A 24,355-nucleotide genomic window follows, 5' to 3' on the forward strand; every position below is an offset into this window, starting at 1 on the left:
GAAGAAGATGAAAGGACATCATGGGACATCTTTATTTTTTAATAAAGGACTTGTCCCCAAGCTGTGTCTTGTCGTTTTTAACATTTTGACACTTTTTTGTGAAATGGTAGGAGTACATTTGTACCCCGTTATCATTTCACACAGGGGGTAGGCTGGGATCTGGGGGTCCCCTTGTTAAATGGGGCTTCCAGATTCCGATAGGCACCCTGCCCGCAGACCCCCACAACCACTGGGCAAGGGTTGTGGGGATGAGGCGCTTGTCCCCATCAACATGGGGCTACCCCATTGGGGCTACCCCAAAGCACCCTCCCCATGTTGAGGGCATGTGGCCTGGCATGGTTCAGGGGGGGGGGCTCTCTTGCCCCCCCTCTTTTCCTGTGGCCTGACATGTTGCATGCTAGGATAAGGGTCTGGTATGGATTTTTGGGGGACTCCTACGCCATTTATTTTTTAAATTTTGGTGCAGGGTTCCCCTTAAAATCAGGTCTGGTATAAATTTTGGGGGGACCCCTACGCCATTTAAAAAAAAAATTGGCATATGGGTTCCCCTTAATTTCCATATCAGACCCAAAGGGCCTGGTATAGATTTTAGGGGGGCCCTCACGCAATTTTTTTTTTTTTTTTTTTAAGTGCAATCAACTCAGCTGCCTAAGCTGAATTGATTTTCAAAACATTTTATTGGTGTTTTTACATACCATACATGAAATTGCATACATTACTGAAGAATGAAGTAACGTTACACTGAAAGTGTTATACATTTATGAACAATAATTACAAGCTAAACTGAGTGAAATAGATGCAAAACTGTCACAACCTAATTAACTCTCAGCTGCTATATAAAGCTCTGTTATGTCCTATAGTTAACCAAAACTCAGTAGTGTGTTAAACTTCTCTGTGAAGCACAGAGTAAAAGAGAAGAAAGAAAAAAAAAAATTAACCAAAAGATTATTAATGTATGCACATAAAGAATCTCATGAACAAAGTATGAACAGTCCTGTATGTTAGAGAACTAAACCGGATCTCCTGGATCACAGGATTACCTTTTGAGGATATACTAGCAGGTAAAGTTACTTTAGTGAATTCCCTCAGAAATCTCAAGAGACAGTAAGGTAAGTTCGGGTCATTAGATCTGTATGTACTAAGTAGAGTTATCCGGGGGAATCCCCCTATACGGGAGGATAGGCAGAAGTAGGAATTTCCTCCCGGGGGATATACGTCGGATGACCCCGGGAACCCTCACACACCCCCAGTGGGATCTTCCTGTAGGTGTGTTTAGGCTCTACCCCGAGTCAGCCGACCCCCCAGGGACGTTATGCACTGGTTGAAAGGGCTATCAGAATGGAGCCCTCCATTTCCAGTTCGTCACTGTGGTGCCTATTTAACCTCTAATGAGAGGGAGAAGGGGTCCCTGAGAACTCCCCTCAGGGTGCATATATGTCATGTTATACCTGAGAAGTAGCAGGGTCTGATGCGCACTTTATGCGTATGAGCTCTTGCTATATATTACCTCTCCTCTAATAACCACTCCGAATATCTACGGGGTTCTGAACTCATTTAGCAAAATCTCTGGCTTGAAGGTCAATATGTCTAAATCCATAGCTTTAAATATCACTGTTGCTCCCGACATAGTGATACAACTAACTAATAATTTTGAATTCTCCTGGGCACCCATGACTTTTATAATACCCTGTGGAAAACCCGTCAGGTCCAGGAGAGGAGCCGAGCTTCAAGGAATTAATAGTATCCAGAACCTCCATGACCGAAAAGGGGCTTTCAAGTAGGTCCCTATGTTCTGAGGATAATGAAGGCAAAGACAGGGAGTCAAGGAAGCCTCCCCGTGATTGTCCTGAATGGTGGCATTGCGATCTGTAAAGTTCCGAATAGAACTGTTGGAATGCTTCCATAATCTTTGTAGGATTCTGGGTAAGGTCACCTGAGTTCAATTCAATTTTGGGGAATGCCAATTGGCGAGGTTTAGGAGTAAGTTTTACCGACAATTTCGATCCTATCCTATCCTTCTGGGAGTAGAAACACGCTCCTGTCCACCTGAGGTGCTTTTCTGCCGCTGTCGTTAGGTTCAGATTGAGAAGGGCCAGAGCCTTATCCAGTTGAGTCAGAGAATCCGCCGTGGGATTAAGCTTGTGTGCTTTTGCGAGAGATCGAAAGTTCGCAGTCAATTTGATCGTATCGCTTTTGTGTTCCGCTTTCAGTGTAGCTGTTAATTGCATTAATTTCCCCCTGATCACCGCTTTATGAGCAGCCCAGACTGTGGACGGTGAGATGTCCATCGTGGTATTTAGGCTAAAGTATTCCTTAATAAATTTCTCTATGATAGTGGCCTGTATGGGATCATTAAGGATATATTCCTGCAGGCACCAACGGTTGTGCTCCCTATGTCCTGAAGTTCTGTGGATGATTAGAGTAACCATTGAGTGGTCCGATAGCGGAGAGTCTATAATCCGTGACCGTATGATCAAAGGGATCGTAGTGGCATGTATAAAGATGTGGTCTATCCTGGCAAAGGAGTTATGGGGTGCTGAGAAGTGCGTATAATCCTTAGAGCGAGGGTTAGTTTCCCTCCAAGCATCTACTAATCCCGCCTCATGTAGTAGCTTAGCAACTTTAACGCTCTGTCTAGTAGGGCGTTTGGGTTTCGTTATCCCATCTGCAGACTTGTCCAAGGAGAAGTCAAAGGCTAAATTGGAGTCCCCCCCAATGATAATTGTGCCCTTAAGGTGAGGGCGGAGTTTGTGTAGCATGGATTCAAAAAATGCCCTTTGACCTCTATTAGGAGAGTAATATGAAACAAAGGTGTATAGTTCATCTATGTTCCCCGATACTAGTATAAAACATCCCAAAGGGTCTATATTCGTGTGAGGTTGAGAGAGATTGATATGTTTGGCAAAACATATAGTCACCCCTTTTGTTTTGTTGGGTGCGGATGATATGAAGAATTGGGGAAAGTTGCGATGGAGAAATGTGGGTTTGTATGATATGGGGAAATGGGTCTCCTGTAAAAAGAGAATATCCATGTGCATTGAATGATAGAGTTGAAACAGTTTCCTCCTCTTGACAGGGGAGTTCAATCCCTGAGTATTATGTGATAAAATGTTAAGTGTGGGATGGGCTTTGGGGAGATCAGTCATAAGTTGAGTGTTGTAGGGTCTTGCTTATGTGAAAGGTCTTACCTGTACGTGTGGAAGAAAGTGTCTCAAGGGTCACTCGGAGGAAGCTGGTCGGGAACAAAAGACCTGGGAGGAGAAGCCATAAGCGAGTGCGGAACCTGGGAGCGCTCAAGTGAGAGGAAGGAGAAAAAGAAAAGAGAGGGGTGAGAGAAAGTAATAGAGAGAGTAGACATGTTACTAAAAACTGATCCACAAAACCGTCATACATGTAACAAGAACAGAACATAGTAAAACAGGGGTCCCCTGACCCCTCCCTAACCCCCGGGTAGGATGGGCTGGCCATGCCTTACCCTTTTACCTGAGAGGGCCGGTATCCAACCAAAGGGACTACTGGACAAGAAACCAAATGCACGATCAGTGCCTCTGGTTTCAACTGGAGGTGCACTAAGTCCAACACGGCCCCGCCACCTCTAAAACCATATAACTAGCGAACCTAAAACATTCTAACGTTGCTTCAAAAAAAAAAAAAAGAAAAGAAAAATAAAGATAAAAATAAAACAGAGCAACTCTATCATCTAATGATTGTGTGTGAAATAGGATTGTACTTCCCCCACCGGGCCAAAGGGCTCCAGTAGCGGAGCAGTGAAATCCAAGTAGGAGGGTCAGCAGGTCCATTCGGTCCCTAAAAGGTGATCAAGGATATTGAAAACAAACTAAAGTAAGTACAGCTTTAGGATCCACCAGTGAGGGGGGGACCAATAAGTAATATCCTCTGGAGAAATCTAGCATTTCTGAGTAAAGTCCAGCTTAAGGTATATATAAAATAAAATAAGAGACCCCCTCCCATCCCTGCTCCAACCCTGTAATTTCACAGGGTCGGCTGTTGCTAAGCCTGTGAAATCAGGGATGGGAAGAATGGAAACTGCTGCAAAGGGATAGGGCTCAGCTGTCATATGACATCTTTGTAGGGGATGTAAAAAAAGAAAGGTCCCGGAGGAGTCACCTTTGAACCGAAAAAGTCCACGGAGGAGCACCGGAGCACCAGGTGGGTTGCAGCGGGCTTGCTGGTGGGGGTCTTTTTGTGGATGAGGAGGAGCTCCTGCTGGTCTGTGATAAAGAAGGGTACTGGGACATCAAACCCAGGTGCAGGAGCAGTCGTTCCCCCTCGGTGAATGAAGAAAAGCCGTAATTTTTGTTCCTATAGTAAAAGTTTAATCGAAGGGGGGAAGGATCAACGATATGTGATTTCTTTTTCAAGTAGTAGTTGAAGTAGCGGTTTGAGAGAGCGTCTTTTTTGCACAGTATATGGCGACAAGATGAGGGAGATGCAGCCAGGGGCAGGGGTGGGAAGTCTGTACCTGGGGACTGTGGTGGCTGTGGAGGCTGTGTGTCCTGGTCCCCCCTCGAGAGCTCCATCTCCTCTGTGATGCACGGGCCTCATGGAGCCACCACCATCTTAGCGTAGCTGAGCTGAGGGCCTGCCGCGGTCATCTGGCTCGCCAGATTCCTACGGACGTTCGCCGTTTTCAGGGCTGTGTTCCTGGGGGTTTCCCCCGCTCGTGTGGCCCGGTAAGGTGCTCAGGGGGTTGCTCCGATCGCTCTGGTGGCTGTCTCAGGGCCATGGTGGAGCGGAGCTCTAACAGCCTGCGGCCATCTTAGGAGCTGCCGCGCATGCGCCTCTCCGCAATTTTTTTTTAACTTTGGTTCGGGGTTCCCCTTAATATTCATACCAGACCCAAAAATGTGCCACTTTACAGGCATACCATAGACACCCCCCAGGCACGATATTTAATGGAATATTTCATTTAAATTGTTTCACTTTAAGCATTAAAAAAATCACTGCTCCCGAAAAAACTGCCATTTTTAAAAAAAAAATTTGCATTGATACATGTCCCCTGGGGCAGGACCCTGGTCCCCAAATACTTTTTATGACAATAACTTGCATATAAGCCTTTAAAATGAGCACTTTTGATTATTCATGTTCGTGTCCCATAGACTTTAACGGTGTTCATGTGTTCTGCCAAATTTTAAGCCTGTTCGGTATGTTCTGGTGCGAACCAAACCGGGGGGTGTTCGGCTCATCCCTATTCCTAAGGTGGTATTTCCAATTGTTTGGGGAGGTATGAGGGCATTAATACAGATTTTGATACATTAAGCTTATAAAAGGAGACAGTGCTAAATTGGTGGATAGTTTCTTGTATTGCCTGAAGGGATTGTTATGGATTAGTAATAACTAGTACCACATCATCTGCAAATAAACTTATTCTATGGTCTGTGGTACTACATTTAATTCCTGAGATTTGTGTATCGATGTCAGAAACCATGAAATCAGACCGAGACAGAAGTACAGTTAAATCACACTTGTGTAATAATAAAAGTAATTAGAACAAACGTAGTCAAAACATAGCCAGAGTTCAGGAAACAGAACGGATAGTCAGACAAGCCAAACGTCAGGGAGCCAGAGATGAGCGTAGTAAAACAGCAAGCAGGATCTGGAGCCAGAAGGGATGTCAGCCAAGCAAGTCTTTAAACAGGAGTGCAGGAGAGCATCCTCATGATGTTGACTAGGGTGAAGGCAGAGATCCTCTGGGCTGGACGGCTTAAGTAGGCAGGACTGATGAACAGGATATCATCAACAGCTGGGTACCTGTGGAGAGATAGGAGCTGACAATTAGCCGACAGCTGAGTGGCCAGCTCAGAGAAGGAAGGGCTGAGCCCAGACCTGACAGTACCCCCTACTCAATGACCCCCCCTTGGAGGACCACCAGGCTTGAGGGGAAAACATCTATGGAAATCACGGAGGAGGACAGGGGCATGTACGTCCGAGGATGAGACCCAAGAGTGTTCCTCTGGACCGTATCCCTTCCAATGCACCAGGTACTGTATGCGCCCAAGGACACTACGGGAGTCAACAATGGACTGTACTTCATACTCCTCATGTTTCTCAACCTGTACAGTTTGAGGATGTGGCACCGAGGTGGTAAAGCAGTTGCAGACCAAAGGTTTTAATAAGGAGACATGAAATACATTCGAAATACACATGCTAGAAGGAAGAGCTAATGCGTTAATCCTGCAAAGAATGCGGAAAGGCCCAATAAACCGAGGTGCAAACTTCAGTGAGGGAACACGAAGTTGGAGGATGCAAGATGACAGACAGACACTGTCCCCAACCTGGTAGGAAGGCGTGGGTAGCCGTCTGCGGTCAGCACTGAGTCTGTACCGTGACAATCACCTTTGGGTATGGGTTATAGGAGGCCCACTGGAAGATGTCGTGGAGTCTTACTCTGAACACACACAGAACAGGCAGCTATGAAGGCGGTTACATCAGCATGTAGACTAGGCCACCAGAATTGTTGGGTAATGGCCCAAAAGAGTTGATTCTTCCCAGGGTGCCCAGCAGCCTTGGGAGAATGGTAAGTCTGGAGCACGGTAGTACGGAGACTCTCTGGGACAAAGCAGCAGTCACAAGGTTTCTCAGCATGGACCTGAACAGCAAGAATTTTGTCATCCAAAGGAGAATTGAGACTGGTGCAAACCGTAGCCAGAATACGATCAGGAGGAATCACAGGAACCAGAACCGATTCCAACTTGGAAATGGAGGAAAATTGTCGTGACAAGGCGTCAGCCCTTACATTTTTAGTACCGGGTAAGAATGAGACAATGTAATTGAAACTTGACAAGGAAAAAGCCCATCGTGCCCTTCTGGGAGAGAGGCATTTAGCCTCAGACAAGAATGTGAGATTCTTATGGACAGTAAGAATGAGAACCGGCACAGTGGTACCTTCTAGGAGATGTCTCCATTCTTTCAGGGCTAAAATGATCGCCAGCAGCTCTCTGTCACCCATCTCATAATTGCACTCCTCAAGTGACAATTTCTTGGAAAAGTAGTCATAAGGATGCATAGCACTCTCAGAGGGAAGACGTTGAGAAAGAAGGGCGCCAACTCCAGTCTCAGAAGCATCAACCTCAAGGATAAAAGGTAATGTAGGATCATGGTGTGCTAAAACAGGAGCAGAAACAAAGGCAACCTTGAGACTCTCAAAAGCCTTAATGGACTCGGGAGACCAACTCTGTGGGTTACCGTCCTTTCTGGTCATATCAGTCAGGGGATTGACCAGAGATGAGAAGTTATGAATAAACTTCCGATAATAGTTGGCAAAGCCCAGGAAACGCTGCCGAGGACGTAAACCCATGGGTCGAGGCCACTGTAGGACTGCAAAAAGTTTCTCTGGGTCCATTGAAAAACCAGCAGTGGAAATGACATAGCCCAGGAATTTAACCTATTCACGATGGAACTCGCACTTCTCCAATTTACAATAGAGATTGTTCTCTCTTAGTTTCTGTATCACATGACAGACATCTGTGTGATGGCTCTCCAGGGACTTGGAAAATATGAGGCTATCATCGAGATAAACCACCACACATAACTGTAACAAATCTCAAAGGACATCGTTAATGAATTCCTGGAATACTGTCGGTGCGTTACAAAGACCAAAAGGCATTATTAGGTACTCACATGGTATTAAACACAGTTTTCTACTCGTCGCCCTCCTTAATCCTCACGAGATTGTATGCCCGTCTCAAATCAAGCTTCGTGAAAACTGTTGCTCCCTTGAGGCAGCCAAATAACTCCATAATCGACGGAATCGGATGGGCATTCTTAATTGTGAAATGATTGCGTCCCCTATAATCAATACAGGGTCTCAGTTTACCACTCTTCTTCATGAAGAAGAAACCAGCACCAGCAGGGGATGAGGATTTGCGGATGAAACCTTGAGAAAGTGCATCTGCAACATACTCCTCCATGGCCTTATCCTCCAAGACCAATAAAGGGTAAACCCGGCCATGAGGGGGTATGGCACCAGGTTGAAGGTCAATTGCACAATCATACGGCCGGTGTGGAGGCAAACTACCGGCTTGACTTTTGTCAAAGACATCGCTAAAATCATGGTACTCCTCCGGCAGGGAGGAGAGTGAGGAGGTGCACAGGACCTTGGCTACCTTCTGGAAGCATGTCTTACTGCATTGTGGTGACCAGGAGAGAACCTCAGCATGAAGCCAATCAAAAGAGGGGTTGTGCCTTTGTAACCAAGGATAACCAATAACCAACGGAAACTTTGGTGAAGAAATAACTTGGAACTGGATTATCTCATGGTGAAGAGCCCCTATGGCCATGGACAACGCAACCGTCTCATGAGCCACATGGGCAGCCTGTAGGGGTCTCCCATAAAGAGCCTAAATGGCAAGTGGAGTGTCACGCAGCTGCAGCAGAATCGAGTGCTTCGATACAAAGGCAGCATCAATGAACAGGCCTGCAGCCCCAGAGTCGATTAGAGCCTGTATCTCAACGGACGACTCAGACCAAGAAAGGGTGACTGAAACCAGGGGCTTATCCTTCTGGATAATTGGGGATGAAACAACGCCACCTAACGTCTGTCCGTAACAGGACCTCAAAGTTTGGGCGTTCCCTGGACGGGTAGGGCAAGACTTCAAAAAGTGACCTGCCTGGCCACAATAAAGGCACAATCTCTCCCTCTTCCTAAAGTTTCTCTCATCTGCAGAGAGATACGTGAAGCCCAAGTGTATGGGTCACTGACTGACTTGGTACCAGGAGGCATGGGAGGTGGCGGAGGCATGGGCGGGACTGCAAAACTTGGAGGCAAATGTACAGGAGGCTTCTGCAAGCGCTCCTTAAAAGACAGTCTTTCTCTGAGTCTGGAGTCTGAGTCTCCAACTCAGTGGGTATATCTCGGGCTGCTATCTCATCCTTGATGGAATCCAAGAAACCATGAGAAAAAGCAGCCACTAGGGCCTCATTGTTCCAAGCAACCTCTGCTGTCAGAGTACGGAATTCAATGGCGTAGTCGGCAACAGTTCTCGTACTCTGTTTGATGGACATGAGGCACTTGGCAGCAGAAGCGGAATGGGAATTTATTAGAATTAAACAACCTAAGATCCCAACCTTTTACGCCCTACCGAAACTGCATAAATGTGTTAAACGACCTACAGGCAGACCCATAGTGTCGGGGAATGGTTCAATAACAGAGAACCTCAGTTCCTTCATCGATGGGCATCTTCGCCCTTTTGTGACCAACCTTCCCAGCTACCTTCGTGATACCCCCCACTTACTTCAGATCCTGGACGGAATCCCCCCCACGTCGATTTTGGTGGCAATCGACGTGGAGGCCCTATACAGCTCAATTCCCCACACCAAGGGTCTAAGCTGTATTCGACAGGTCATCTTACAAGACAATAGATTTAATCCCAAAATGGGTGATTTTCTGCTGGATTCATTGGATTATATCCTACAGCATAACCACTTTACCTTCAATGGCTCCCACTTCCTCCAGGTGCAGGGGGTAGCGATGGGGACCTCTTGTGCCCCATCGTATGCCAACCTGTACCTGGGGGAGTGGGAGCGCATGATCAACCAATCCGATGATCTGGCCCCCTTCATGATGAATGTGAGCCTATGGCTCAGATTCATCGATGATGTCCTCCTCGTCTGGGACGGCCCACAGGATCAACTCGAACACTTCCTAGAATGTCAAATAAAAATAATTTCAATTTGAGCTTTACAATGACTTTTGACAACTCTTCCATAACTTTCTTGGATGTAACTATCCATAAAGATGACAGGGGGCGTATTAGCAGTAGTTTGTACAGGAAGCCAACAGCGGGCAATACTATACTACATGCTAGCAGTTTTCATCCAACACCCCTAATTGCATCCATCCCTTTTAGTCAGTATTTGAGGACACGGAGAAACTGCACAGATGACACAATCTTCAGGAGAGAGGCTGATCTCCTGAGAGAGAGATTATTACTTCGGGGCTACTCAAAATCTTGCCTTAAAAAGGCCTACAATCGGGCAGTATTGAAACCTAGGAAAGAACTGCTTTACAATCCATCTTCTAAAAACACTAAGAAAAATCCAATCTCGATTATAACAAAATATTGTAACCAGCATGAAACTTTCAAAAAAATCGCCAACAAGTATTGGCATCTTCTTTCAATGGACCCCACCATAGGTCCTTATGTGAGTAAACACCCGGTTTTCACATTCAAAAGAGCTAGATCTCTCAAGGACTACCTAGTGTCCAGTGAATACCATGATTCTGGACACCAGGATCCGTGTAAATACCCAGGTACATTTACCTGTGGTGGGTGTAACTACTTCCGTTTTATGAACACCACGTGCAATATAACACTCCCAAATGGCGAACGCTACCGCCCTAAACACTACGCGAATTGCCAAACAGCCAATGTAGTTTACCTACTTCTATGTAACTGTTTTTGTTTCTATGTGGGCAAAACTATTCAGCCCTTCTGGCGACGCGCCTATCGACACATTCTATCCATGCAGGCCTGTAACCCAAGCCTCCCTTTGGGGAGACATGTGAGAGACCTACATGAAGGAATCACTCCGAAGATTTCCTTCTTGATCCTAGACAGAATACACCCTGGTATAAGAGGGGGCGACACTAACAAAACACTAATGCAGGCCGAACAAAGGTGGATTTTTCGCTTGAATGCGACTATGCCACCTGGCCTCAATGTAACCACCTCCTTCAGACCCTTCCTGGAGGGATTCTCCTCAGGAGGATCCGAATGGGAATCTTTATAATAGGATCAAGCCCTTAATCAAACTGAGGTAGTCCTTCGTCCAACTCGGACCCTCTGTACTTCCTATCCATAATATAGTAACCGCGTATTTATACGGGACTGTCAATATGCCCCAGGTTCTTGGAATGGTCCTTAGAACTGATGAGACACAAAAACTAATAGGACTGTACCTCTAGTTTGAATATGTTATACCTGCTTGGCTTTTGATGCAATACATTGTTTAAAACATATGATGTAATAACCTTGTCTTATGATTCCAGGACCCTTTTCCAATTCGGTGGGACCGTCCCTCTTGACTACACAGACAATTTACCAAGTGTTGGTATTTTCACTGCATGCACTTTCATTCCCTCCTCTCCCCCTCTCTTTCTTCCCTGTCTCTTTTCTTCCTTCTTTTCTCTCTCCCTCTTCTATGAGGATTCCCCTCTTTTTTTTTTTTTTTCCCCCTTTCCCTTTCCTTCCCCCCCCCCTTCCCCCCCCCCTTCCCCCCCCCTCTCCTCTCCTGCTTGACTTCAGTGTTTCTCCTTTTCTTCCCTCTCAGTTCCACCGCTTTCCTCTCCACTCACTGTCACCTCTTTCTCTTCCTTTCTTTATTCCTTCTTTCATGCCTGCACTTTCCCTCTGGCTGCCTTTCTTCCCTCCCTCTTTTCACTTTCCACCAATCACTCTCACTCTTTCCCCCTTCAATCCTTCCAGGCTTGGGCTGTGTGTCAGCTCACTCAGCGCACCCGGGGGAGACTGAGGTGCGCTCTCTTTTGAGCGCGCCCGGCCCCCCCTCTCTCTGGCAGTCTGTGTCATGGGTTCCCATGACAACGGGCACGCCAGCTCTGCGCTGCGGGATTTCCAGACGTACGGGGGAATTCTCCACGTCGCGCTGGCTCCGCCCCCTGCCGAGCGCTGCGCCTCTGCACACGCCCATCTCTGCCCTGCTGTGGATGTCCTCACTCCAGGGAGTGCCTCGTGGAGATGACGCTGTACGTCGCTCCGCCCGGGGGATATCCTTTACAGACACGTCCTGGCCTCCCTGCTCTAGACCGCCCCCTACCCTTGATTCAGCCAATCAGGTTACTGATTGGACACCAACACCCACTGCAGTCAACACACATTTAAACCCCTCCGACGCTGCACTTATCAGCTGTTTCTTACACCATACAGATGTGCTGGGAGGAAGTAAAGACAGGCAAGTAAACCCAAGGATTACTTTTGGCTGGGAGTTTTGCAAACTATACAGACGATTAATTATTTATTCACTCACAACATTTCCCTGATGTGTTTTACAATCTGCAGACTGATGCGGGCTTACACTTAACCAGGGAACCTGTATACCCTCTTGGACTTTGGCCCACATTAATCCGAGGTTTATTTAAATATCTCCTTGGGGCTCCATATTGGGATCTGTGACCTGATTCCACTCACCTTCATTTTTTAGGTATGTGTTTGACATATACTATACTTACAATTCTGGGTGGTTTTTATCTGCTTACCCCAATATTATCTATATTTTGGAGAATAGTATTGTATTTATACTAGGCTCTCCCCTGAGATTCTCATTGAAGTATTTTTTTGCAGCGGGATTGTACCCCCCACCCTCCATACTCCATCAAGCAGGCTGTTCTTTAAGCCCTCGTAGGGGGGAAAAAAAAGGGAAAAGGGGAGGACTGTGTCTGTTCCTCTTTATGGGGGATATCCTTTGTGAAGCAACCTCAGTCCACCCTGGCTCTCACTCCTGTGGTCTACTTGGTCCCCTCTCTATCCTCTTGAACCTTGGTTCTGTGATTCCTGTGTGGCCGTGACGGACGGCAAGTTGTTTGATTCGCACTGGATGCTGGAAATGTCCTTGGGAATGTCTACATGATTTTCAAGGGGTCAGTATGAATTTTCTGCTTGTACATGCCTAGAATTTACCAATGATGTAACAACTGTTTAAATGTGCACTGAACTCTGTAATGCAAACTAAATGCTCTCTACTGCCTCCTGTTGTGAATGCCTGAGATATTCATCCACTTATGTTTGCTTTGCTCTTTTGTTAACTTTTTAGATGAAACACCCACTCTGACCAATTATCGTTACCCCTGAAGAAGAGGTCAACTCTTTTGCATACCTCGAAACGTTGGGTTTCTATGATCATTGGGTCTTTATTTACCTGTATCATTGCAATTGGTCATTTCTTTATATAATTTGTTTCTTCCCATTACATGCATCCATTTTATTGTACATACGGTTAGGTCATGTGTAATGATTTTTAAATGTTAAACTAATAAACTACAATACTTTTATACAAAAACTTAAATTTTCTACTATTTTCTACTCTATTAGAGGTAACCCCGCTAAAAAAGTCCCGTTAGAGGAACTGCACTCCGATAGGGGGTGCTCGTGTTTGGCAAGAAATTGGGATGGGGGCCCACCTCTAGAAACATACAGTGCCTATTGGGATGACACCTCTCTCCTTTCTGGCAGCAGAAGCGGAGCATGCAGGAACCTCAAATACCCTTTTAAATAATTCCACAAACTAAGGGTAGCTCAAGACAATAGGTTTTTGCATCTCCCATGGAGGGTTTGCCCAGGCCAAGGCTATCTCAGAAAGCAAAGATATCACAAAACCTACTTTGCTTCTATCCATGGGAAATGCCTGGGGCAGCATCTCAAAGTATATCTCAACCTGGTTGAGAAACCCTCTGTGTTGAATTGGATCACTCCCAAATTGCTGGGGAAGCGGAGCGGAACCAGACATACCTCTTATAGTGGTAATACTGCACAGAGACTGGCGCAGCAGCAGGGACGGCCTGAAACTCAGGTTGAACCTGAGCAGCCACAGTGGGAGATTCCAGGTGAGTTGTGTGACTCAGGAGCATTTGTAACACCATGGCAAACCATGCGGTGATCTTGCTCATCCAATCTGGAAAAAATATTACCAACAAGAGGATTGACTGTATCTTCTGAATTCATGGCCTTCGCCTACTCTCAGAAACCATGAAATCAGACCGAGACAGAAGTACAGTTATATCACACTTGTTTAATAATAAAAGTAAATAGAACAAACTTAGTCAAAACACAGCCAGAGTTCAGGAACCGGAACAGATAGTCAGACAAGCCAAACGTCAGGGAGCCAGAGATGAGCGTAGTAAAACAGCAATCAGGATCTGGAGCCAGAAGGGATATCAGCCAAGCAAGTCTTTAAACAGGAGTGCAGGAGAGCATTTCTGTGATGTTGACTAAGGCGAAGGCAGAGATCCTCTGGGCTGGACGGCTTAAGTAGGCAGGACTGACGAGCAGGATATCATTAACAGCTGGGTACCTGTGGAGATATAGGAGCTGGCAATTAGCCGACAGCTGAGAGAAGGAAGGGCTGAGCCCAGCCATGACAATTGGTTCTAATTTTGGTCACAAGGGGTTCCATTAGCCAGGCAAAAATAAGTGGTGAGATGGAGATCCCTGACGTGTGCATTCGATATGGTGAATGGGGTGGACAGAGCTCCTCCTGTGAGTATTCTCATTGAAGGGTTAGTGTAGAGGGAAAGTATAGCGTTTTGGAACCATCCAGTGATCCCGAATTTGGCAAGGACCTCTTTTAGAAATCCCCAATGGATTCTATCAAACGCCTTCTCTGCATCTAGAGAAAGAAGCAGAAAAGGCGTTTGTGTTTGTATAGCGTGGTGTGTAAGGTTCAGTACCCTTCTTGTGGCATCTGGTGCCCGGTGGCCTGGGATAAACCCGACTTGGTCGGGGTGCACTAATGATGGGAGGTATATCAGTAATGTTTTGGCAAGGACTTTTTATGTCTGTGTTCAAATGTGATATTGGCCTATAATTTGCTAGTTGAATGTAACATGTCTGTTGGTAAAGACCCAGAGGCTTTGGCAGAGTTGAAGAGGGTCATTAATTGGGGTGCAAGGTTATCACTAAATTGCTTATAGAATTAATTTGAAAACCCATCCTCTCCGGGTGACTTACGTAAGGGTAAGTCTTTGATGGCACCGATTATTTCTTCTATGGAGAAGAGCTGAGACAGAGACTCAAGTTGGAAGGCTGAGTTAGTGGGTAGGGTTGTAGATTTTAAAAATTCTCGAATAAGAGATTCTGATGGCTGATGAGTCAAAGTGTAATTTTGTATAGAGATGAGTAGTACTTGGTAAATGCATTTGCAATGTCTTGTGGGTCAGTTAGGAGTTGTCTGGAGGCAGGGTGGAGGAGAGAAGAGATTTTAGTTTTCAAACGTGGTGCTCTTGACTCTTCGAGCCAACAGTGCACCTGCTTTTTTACCAAGCACGTAATGGTTGGCTTTAGTGTATTTAAGGTTGTTTTCATATTTGTACAGGAGTAGTGATCTGAGTGCTTGTCTCAGCTTTAGGAGTTCACTAGATTATTTGTGAGAAGGATGGGTTTTGTTTTGCTTTTCTAATTTTTCAATTTGTAGCATGATCTCGTCAATCTGCCTGTTCCTCTGGTTCTTTGATCTCTTATTTAGCTTAATAAGTATCCCACGCATGTAGGCTTGTGTCCTGACCAAAGCGTGCAGGGAATAGTGTTAGGAGGATCATGAAGTTCAAAGAAATAGTGATGCTCACGAATGAGTTCTTGACAAATGTCTTTGTCCGCTAGAAGGGTGGAGTTGAGTCTCCATATTTGTGGTGGTCCTCATCGGTGATCATCCAAGATTATAGTTATTGGGGCTGAAAGCAATTATACACCTTGACGACCACCCTGGTTTATGCAGACAGACCACCGGTACCCTCGGATCCGTGAGAGACCAAATGAGACACAGGAAACAGGCTTGAATGTGTATATAAGATCTCTGACTTTATTGAATACAACAGTAGTACATATACCAGTAAAAATACATGTCTAAGGGTTATTCAAACTTTACACTCAGTACTTTCTAACCAAGAGTTAGGCTGCTTGACTAGATAAGAAGAAATAGCTGATGACTTGCTGACACAGATTTGGCTTAACCACAATATCTCATAGGGTGTGGTTCTATGCAAACTTTTAAGCTGATTATGACAAAACTCACACACACAAAAAGTTCACTTCTACTACATGTAAAATGGAAGAGAATCTAAGATGGAGTCAGTTGTTTATACATTCTATTACAATCTTAAGTCATGAACATGACTTACCTTCTCTCCACGGTAACATAATTTGCTTTCTTATAGTACATGCTAAGGTAGGCTTTATTAGCAGCAGCGAGGTCAGGGGTTCCATTTAGAAAAAGGGTGATATTTAAAAGTACAGCCATAAGGGGAATATGGGCTGTACTAGGATGCAGTTTACTACATATCCAACATTTCTCATACCCTGATTTCTGGGCATAATTATATTTGAATTTCAGTAGCAACATTTTGTCTGTAAAACTATCAACTTCTTCACTATCTGATTGTGTATCTCTATTATATCTGGTATGTGAATTATCGATAGTGCTATCTGGTGACCCACATATGCCTTTAAGAGCTCCCAAGTCCTCAGGATGATAAATACAGTTAGTTATGATCCATATAGGTAGGACCACTATCAGAGAAATTGGGAACAGGAGGCAAAATGCCTTCCCAGAAGTCTGTGGTGCAATAAGCGAGGTCATCTTTTTCAGAATCTTGACCACCTGCTTCACTCACTGTTCGAGGATTTGTATCACCTGCTTCACCTCTCTGTGCTTTATCTTGCTTCTTAGGTGTTTGGTTCACCTTCTTCACACGACTGGCATGAATCCAGGACTGTTGTCCCTTGGTAAGGATTGCGGTACATGTGACTGCGATCACAGTGGTCAGGGGTCCGAACGGTTACTCTTGCTTCTTAGTATGATTCAGCTGTTGGACCACCACCACGTCTCCTACCTGGAAGGGGTGTGCAGGTTCCTGTCAAGAGAAAGGAGAGGTGCGAGAAACATTTCCTTCAACTCTGCCAAAAGTTTCAATGAGTTTCCTAATACACTCTCCCTGTATTACTTCTAGGTTCCCTTGTTCTAGCATAAGTGGTTGTCTGGCCCACGGGGTGGGGAATTGCCTACCCATAAGGACCTCAAATGGAGAGTATCCTGTTTTCTTAGAGGGGGTCATTCTTACATCAGCCAAGACTGCTGGTAGGACTTTCTGACACCTATTATATGTGCCTTCTGTTGCTTTTCTTATTTTACCTCTAATGGTTCTGTTCATTCTCTCAACCAGGGATGAGCTTCGAGTTCGAGTCAAACACATGTTCGACTTGAACATCAGCTGTTCGCCAGTTCGCTGAACAGCGAACAATTTGGGGTGTTCGCAGCAAATTCGAATGCCGCGGAACACTCTTTAAAAGTCTATGGGAAAAATCAAAAGTGCTAATTTTAAAGGCTTATATTCATGGTATTGTCATAAAAAGTGTTTGGGGACCTGGGTCCTGCCAGGGGACATGGATCAATGCAAAAAAAAGTTTTAAAAACGGCCGTTTTTCCGGGAGCAGTGATTTTAGTAATGCTTAAAGTGAAAAAATTAAAAGTGTAATATCCCTTTAAATTTCATACCTGGGGGGTGTCTATAGTATGTCTGTAAAGGGGCGCGTGTTTCCCGTGTTTAGAATAGTCTGACAGCAAAATGACATTTCAAAGGAAAAAAAGTCATTTAAACTACTCGTGGCTATTAATGAATTGCCCGTCCGACAATACACATAAAAGTTCATTGATAAAAACGGCATGGGAATTCCCCACAGGGGAACCCCGAACCAAAATTTAAAAAAAAAATGATGTGGGGGTCCCCCTAAATTCCATACCAGACCCTTCAGGTCTGATATGGATATTAAGGGGAACCCCGGCCAAAATTTAAAAAAAATAAATGGCATGGGGCCCCCCTCAAAATCTATACCAGACCCTTCAGGTCTTGTATGGATTTTAAGGGGAACCCCGTGCCAAAATTAAAAAAAAATACGGCGTGGGGTCCCCCCAAAAATCCATACCAGACCCTTATCCGAGCACACAACCTGGCAGGCCGCAGGAAAAGAGGGGGGAACAAGAGAGCTCCCCCCCTTCTGAACCGTACCAGGCCACATGCCCTCAACATTGGGAGGGTGCTTTGGGGTAGCCCCCAAAACACCTTGTCCCCATGTTGATGAGGACAAGGGCCTCATCCCCACAACCCTGGCTGGTAGTTGTGGTGGTCTGGGGGCTTATCGGAATCTGGAAGCCCCCTTTAACAAGGGAATCCCCAGATCCCGGCCCTCCCCCCCTGTGTGAAATGGTAAGGGGGTACAAAAGTACCCCTACCATTTCACTAAAGAAGTGTCAAAAATGTTAAAAATGACAAGAGGCTCTGCCCCCCATTATTTAAGAACCGTCAGAAGAGGAGAAGCGTCACACAGCGGGAGCCTCCCTCCATGCCATCATGGATGCGGAGGGGCTCAAAAAGAAGATGAGACAAGAAGATGAAGAGAAGAAGATGAAGAGAGAAGCGTCACACAGCGGGAGCCTCCCTCCATGCCATCATGGATGCGGAGCAGCCCGAGGAGAAGAAGGGAAGAAGACGCCAACGCCGCGGAGGAAGATGCTGGATGAGAACACCGGAGGAAGAACCAGAAGAACCAGAAGAAGAAGAAGAAGAAGATGGAGGAAGAAACCGAAGGAAGATAGAAGAAAGAAGAAGCATTTAAATAAAGGAATTGTCAAAAACTGTCTCTTGTCATTTTTAACATTTTTGACACTTTTTTAGTGAAATGGTAGGGGTACTTTTGTACCCACTTACCATTTCACACAGGGGGAGGGCCGGGATCTGGGGGTCCCCTTGTTAAAGGGGGCTTCCAGATTCCGATAAGCCCCCCGCCCGCAGACCCCCACATAATAATGCTTAAAGTGAAACAATAAAAGTGTAATATCCCTTTAAATTTCTTACCTGGGGGGTGTCTATATTATGCCTGTAAAGGGGCCCATGTTTCCCGTTTTTAGAACAGTCTGACAGCAAAATGATCTTGGGGTCCCCTTGTTAAAGGGGGCTTCCAGATTCTGATAAGCCCCCCGCCCGCAGACCCCCACAACCACTGGCCAAGAGTTGTGGGGATGAGGCCCTTGTCCTCATCAACATGGGGACAAGGTTTTTTTTTGGGGGCTACCCCAAAGCACCCTCCCAATGTTGAGGGCATGTGGCCTGGTACGGTTCAGGAGGGGGGGCGTTCTCTCTCGTCTCCCCCTCTTTTCCTGCGGCCTGCCAGGTTGCGTACTCGGATATGGGTCTGGTATGGATTTTTGGAGGGACCCCACACCTTTTTTTTTATTTTGGCACGGGGTTCCCCTTAAAATCCATACCAGACCTGAAGGGTCTGGTATAGATTTTGAGGGGGACCCCACGCCATTTTTTTTTTACATTTTGGCCAGGGTTCCCCTTAATATTCATACCAGACCTGAAGGGCCTGGTATGGAATTTAGGGGGACCCCCACCTCTTTTTTTTTTCAAATTTTGGTTCGGGGTTCCCCTGTGGGGAATTCCCATGCCGTGTTTATCAATGAACTTTTATGTGTATTGTCGGACCGGCAATTCATTAATAGCGAGTAGTTTTAAATGACTTTTTTTCCTTTGAAATGTCATTTTGCTGTCAGACTGTTCTAAAAACGGGAAACATGCGCCCCTTTATAGGCATACTATAGACACCCCCCCAGGTATGAAATTTAAAGGGATATTACACTTTTTTTGTTTCACTTTAAGCATTATTAAAATCACTGCTCCTGAAAAAACGGCAGTTTTTAAAACTTTTTTTTGCATTGATCCATATCCCCTGGGGCAGGATCCAGGTCCCCAACACTTTTTATGACAATAACTTGCATATAAGCCTTTAAAATTAGCACTTTTGATTATTCATGTTCGTGTCCCATAGACTTTAACGGTGTTCGAACAAATTTTTTGCCTGTTCGCAAGTTCTGGTGCGAATCCAACAGGGGGGGTTTTCAGCTCATCCCTACTCTCAACAATACCTGAACTTTGCGGATGGTAAGGTATATGAAATTTCCAATCAATTTTAAGTGCTTTCACTAAATCTTGGCACACTTTTGAAATAAAGGTAGGACCATTGTCAGAATATTTGGAGCAGGCATCCCCATCTAGGGATAATTTCCTGCATGAGGATTTTTACAACTTTTTTTATGCATCTTCTTTTGTGGTTACAAAAGCTTCTGTCCATCTTGGGTGAAGTCAATCTGTAAATGTGTAAAGGTGTGGATGGATGTGTAAGGTGTTCATGTTTTGCCTTGTGTGGATTTCTTGGGTTGTTTCGGATGCATGTTATGCATCTGGCAACATATCATTTGACCAAAGAGTGGAAGACCGGGGATAAATAAATCATTGTCCAATAATTCACATGTGACCTTCCAGCCCCTCTGCCCAACCCCATGATACTTAGAAATAAATAAAGGTGCACTAGCTACAGGTATACATGGTCTCCCCTCTTGACAGACAAGTCCAGTATCTGGGCTTTTCTGCACTCCTGCAATATTCCATTGTTTAATATCTGTGTCTGTAGCATATGTCTGAAGATCTGACAAGGTTTGGTCTAACATTCAGCTAAGGAATTTCCTTTTGAAACATCATCTTGATTTGTGGTATGCACCTTGCAGTGGAGGATATCTATAGAGCGATGCAATTTAATTGCAATTGCAATTTAATTGCTTCCAAAAGGATGGATACTAATGTTGAATGTGAAATTGATTTGCCATCTGCTGCTATGTACCCTCTTTTTAACCAGATATACCAAAATCGTGGCATACACCGAATGCGTATTTAGAATCAGTATAAATGTTCACATCCTGTCCTTCAAAGAGCTGGCATGCTCTTGTAAGGGCAATCAGTTCTGCAGCCTGTGCACTACATCAGGCAACTGGACTACAGCAAATCCTGCATGATATGTGTTGTCATTTGGTCTAGAACAAGAACTATCAACAAAAACATTTTGTACCCCAGGGATTGCAGTGGAAGACATATCTGCACGTGGAGATGTGTTCTGGTGGATTAGTTCAATGCATTCATGTTGAGGAACTACCTCATCCTCTTCTCCTTTTAAAACTAATAACGCATTTAGGATTGGGGCTGGGCCTGAAGTAAGTGAAGCATATTTTATTTTGAGATTTGGATTCGAGAGGAGAATAACCTTGTATCCATTCAATCTTTGGGCTGACATATGTTGGGTATTGATATTTTTCAACAAAATGTATACATTATGAGTAGTATGTAAGGTGCTTGGATGTCCTAAAGTAAAAGAAGTAGTCATTTCTACTACCAGAGCACAGGATGCCAAAGCTCTAAGACACGCCAGCATGCCCTGTACCGGCATTGGCACTTCTCTTGAAAATAATGCAATAGGGTGGAGTTTTCCTCCGTGTTCCTGCACAAGGAGTCCCGCCATTGTTTTACAATTGTCCCTGGCAAACAAATGAAACATCTTGCCATAATTGGGCAGTCCGAGGCCAGGGGCCATTACCATTGCTGTTTTAAGGTACACAAATGCATCACACATTTCATCTGTCCATTTTAGACAATCTGGCATGTCTGAGCCTGAGGCTTGCTTCAGGAGGTTATCATAGAAAGAGCAGTCAGGCATCCATTGGCGGCACTAATCAATCATACCAAGAAAAGATAGCATATCTTTCTTTGTCAGTAGCACCTCTCTTGTGACTGACTCTTCTTTCTCCTTTTGTGAGGGTAAAACCAAAGTATTCAACAGTCTCTTGACACCATTGCAATTTCTTTTTAGAGACTTTGTGACCATTTTCTGATAACCAGTACAATAAATCTTTACCATCCTCTCTGCTGGCAACCTGGCTCGGACTGCATAACAACAAATAGTCAACATACTGTAATAGTACTGAACCATGGCGGGGAGTCCAAGACCATAGGGTTGCCTGGAGTACAACTGAATAGACTACAGGGGAGTCTACATACCCTTGGGGCATTCTGCACCAGGTCATCTGGCAATTTCTAAAACAAAATGCAAGAATAGGCTGTGTCTCTTCGTCCACCGGGATGCAAAAAAAAATACATTTGCTAAATCAATTACTGTGAAATACTCTGCATCAGATGATATGAAAGTCAGGAGTGATGGTACATCAGGTACTATAGGTGCTATGGGCACTACAATATTATTTATGGCCATAAGGTCTTGAACAAACCTATAACTGCCATCTGGTTTTTTGACTGGATTTATAGTGTTGTAAGGTGAAATTGTTTCCTTTAAAATTCCTTGTTTAAGGAAATGTTCCATCATGGGAGCAATTCCGTCCTCCTTTTCTTTTGACAAAGGGTATTGTTTGTGGTATATGGGTTCTACCCAAGGTTTGAGGGTGGCTTTGCATGGGGTACAGGAGATGAGACCCACATCCAAAGACCCATCTGAGCAGGCACTTTGTAAATCTTTTGGGAATCCTTCTGTTGGTACTTCATTACTTAGGGCAAAAATGAGCACTATGGGGACCTTGTTTGAATAGACAGTAAGACCGCCACTTGGGGACATTATTATCTTCATACCCAATTTTCCAAGCCAGTCCCTACCCAAGAGATTCACTGAACAATTTGGTATAATCCTAAAGCTGTGATGGATTTCATATCTCACTGAGGGTCTCCTGAAAACCATGGGAAAGCCACCAAGACATAAACCTTTCACCATATCCATATGGAATTCATCATTATCTCCATCTTGGGGGAAGGGATCACTACTATGCATAGTTTCAGTCCACCATGCTAAATTTGACACCCAAGGATTTATAAATTCATGATCAGTACCACAAACCCTAGCAACATAATCCTTACAAATTTCCCCTGGGTTAGGGGGAGGCGGAGCCTCTTTACCATGTTCTTGACCCATATTACAGTGGACGAGAGGCTGTCTTACCTTACAGCTTCTTCCACACAACAAATTATCTTATACTTCTTTGTGACAGAAATACAAAGCAAACAGAGGTTTGGGTCACTGTGGTAATTACCTCATAAACTCTTTCTCTCCTTCCCAAAAGGAGTTACAATACTGTTTTATCTAATATTAATAAATCCTCTCTCTAGGACTCAGGTCTCCCAAAGACCTTTCACAATGTTAATGAATCCTCTCTCTAGGACTCAGGTCTCCCAAAGACTTTTAAGGCGTGGTCCGTCTCCTTTCTATATAATTTTTAAAGAACTAAAGCTTTATCAGAGCCGAGACAAGAAAAATAATTTGTCAAAATTAGACGAACGTTTACTTACCAATAGGGATGGGCGAACAATTCAGCCCGAGCATAAGTTTGGGCCAAATTTTCATTGTTCGGACTCGGCTAACAGCCGAACAAACGGGTCGTTCGACGGTTTGTTCGGCCCCCTGAACCGACCACAATGCATTGTGGCGTTGAACAGTGCATTGTAAGCCCTGATTGGTTGAATCAGTGAAAGCTTCAGCCATTCATTGGACACTGTCATCATGACTTTACCCAATCATGACTTTATCCAATCATGGCTCATTCCCGCCCCACAGTATAAAAGTATTCTTTCAATGGCAGCCATTTTCAGTGTGATTTTGGTGTGGAGAGAGATAGAACAGGGCTCTGTTCAGTGCTATTAGTTAGTGTGCTATACTGTGCTATTTTGCTTCAATTGTCAGTGTAGAATATTAGTTTAGTGTCAGTCTTGGGATAGTGTGAGTGTAGTGAGGAGGACCATCATTCAGCTTTTCATAGTGTGCAGCTAGAGTAGGGACAGCTCAGATAGTTTCAGTGCAGTGTAGTGAGACCGCGTCAGTAATCTTGACATTAGTATATAGCTAGAGTAGGGACAGTTCAGCTTCAATGTAGTGACGGTTGAACACCATCTATTTGATTGCGTTACTGCCAGGTTAACGCTATATCGTATTGCGTGCATTACTGCCAGTTTAACGCCATATAGTTTTGCGTAGACATGTGCATTCGTTTTTGTCCAAATGCATTTTCGTCCGAATTTCAGGTATTTTCGTTATCGTTTTAACAAACGATAACGAAAGTGCAGAATCCGAAAAAAGGAAGATCCGACATAAACAAATGCTTTATTTTCATTTTCGTTGCTACAACAGTTATAGATATAGATAGGAGATTCGACATGATGATGACAATAACAATCTGTCCATCAAACCTGTGGTCGAATGCTCCTAACCTTAACTCTATTAGTCCAAGATTATTCTACATAGAGAGAAAAGATTCGACATAGAGAGAAAAGATTCAACATAGGGGAGAAAAGATTTGACGTAGGGGAGAAAAGATTCGACATAGGGGAGAAAAGATAAATAAAAATAATGATGAGGATGAATGTTATTGGCTGATTGTAACTAAAGAGGAGGAGCAGTAAAATAGCTAGAACTAAGTACACACGTACTTTGGCTTATGGGGTCTGTTGAAAGTTCTAAGAAGATTTGACGGAGCAGGTATACTATACAGCGTCGTACAGTTTAGCTGCTCCGTCGAATCTTCTTTGAACATTCGACAGACACCATAAGCCTTCAATGACAGATTCGACCTTAATTTGGATTTTCGGACGAATGCACCTTTTAACTAAATTTATTTTTCGGACGAAAACGAAATTCCGAAACAAAATATTTCAGTGTGCACATGTCTAGTTTTGCTTGCGTTACTGCCAGTTTAATGCCATATAGTTTTGCGTGCATTACTGCCA

Source organism: Aquarana catesbeiana, linkage group LG04 (assembly GCF_042186555.1).
Source record: "Aquarana catesbeiana isolate 2022-GZ linkage group LG04, ASM4218655v1, whole genome shotgun sequence".
Classification (NCBI taxonomy): domain Eukaryota; kingdom Metazoa; phylum Chordata; class Amphibia; order Anura; family Ranidae; genus Aquarana; species Aquarana catesbeiana.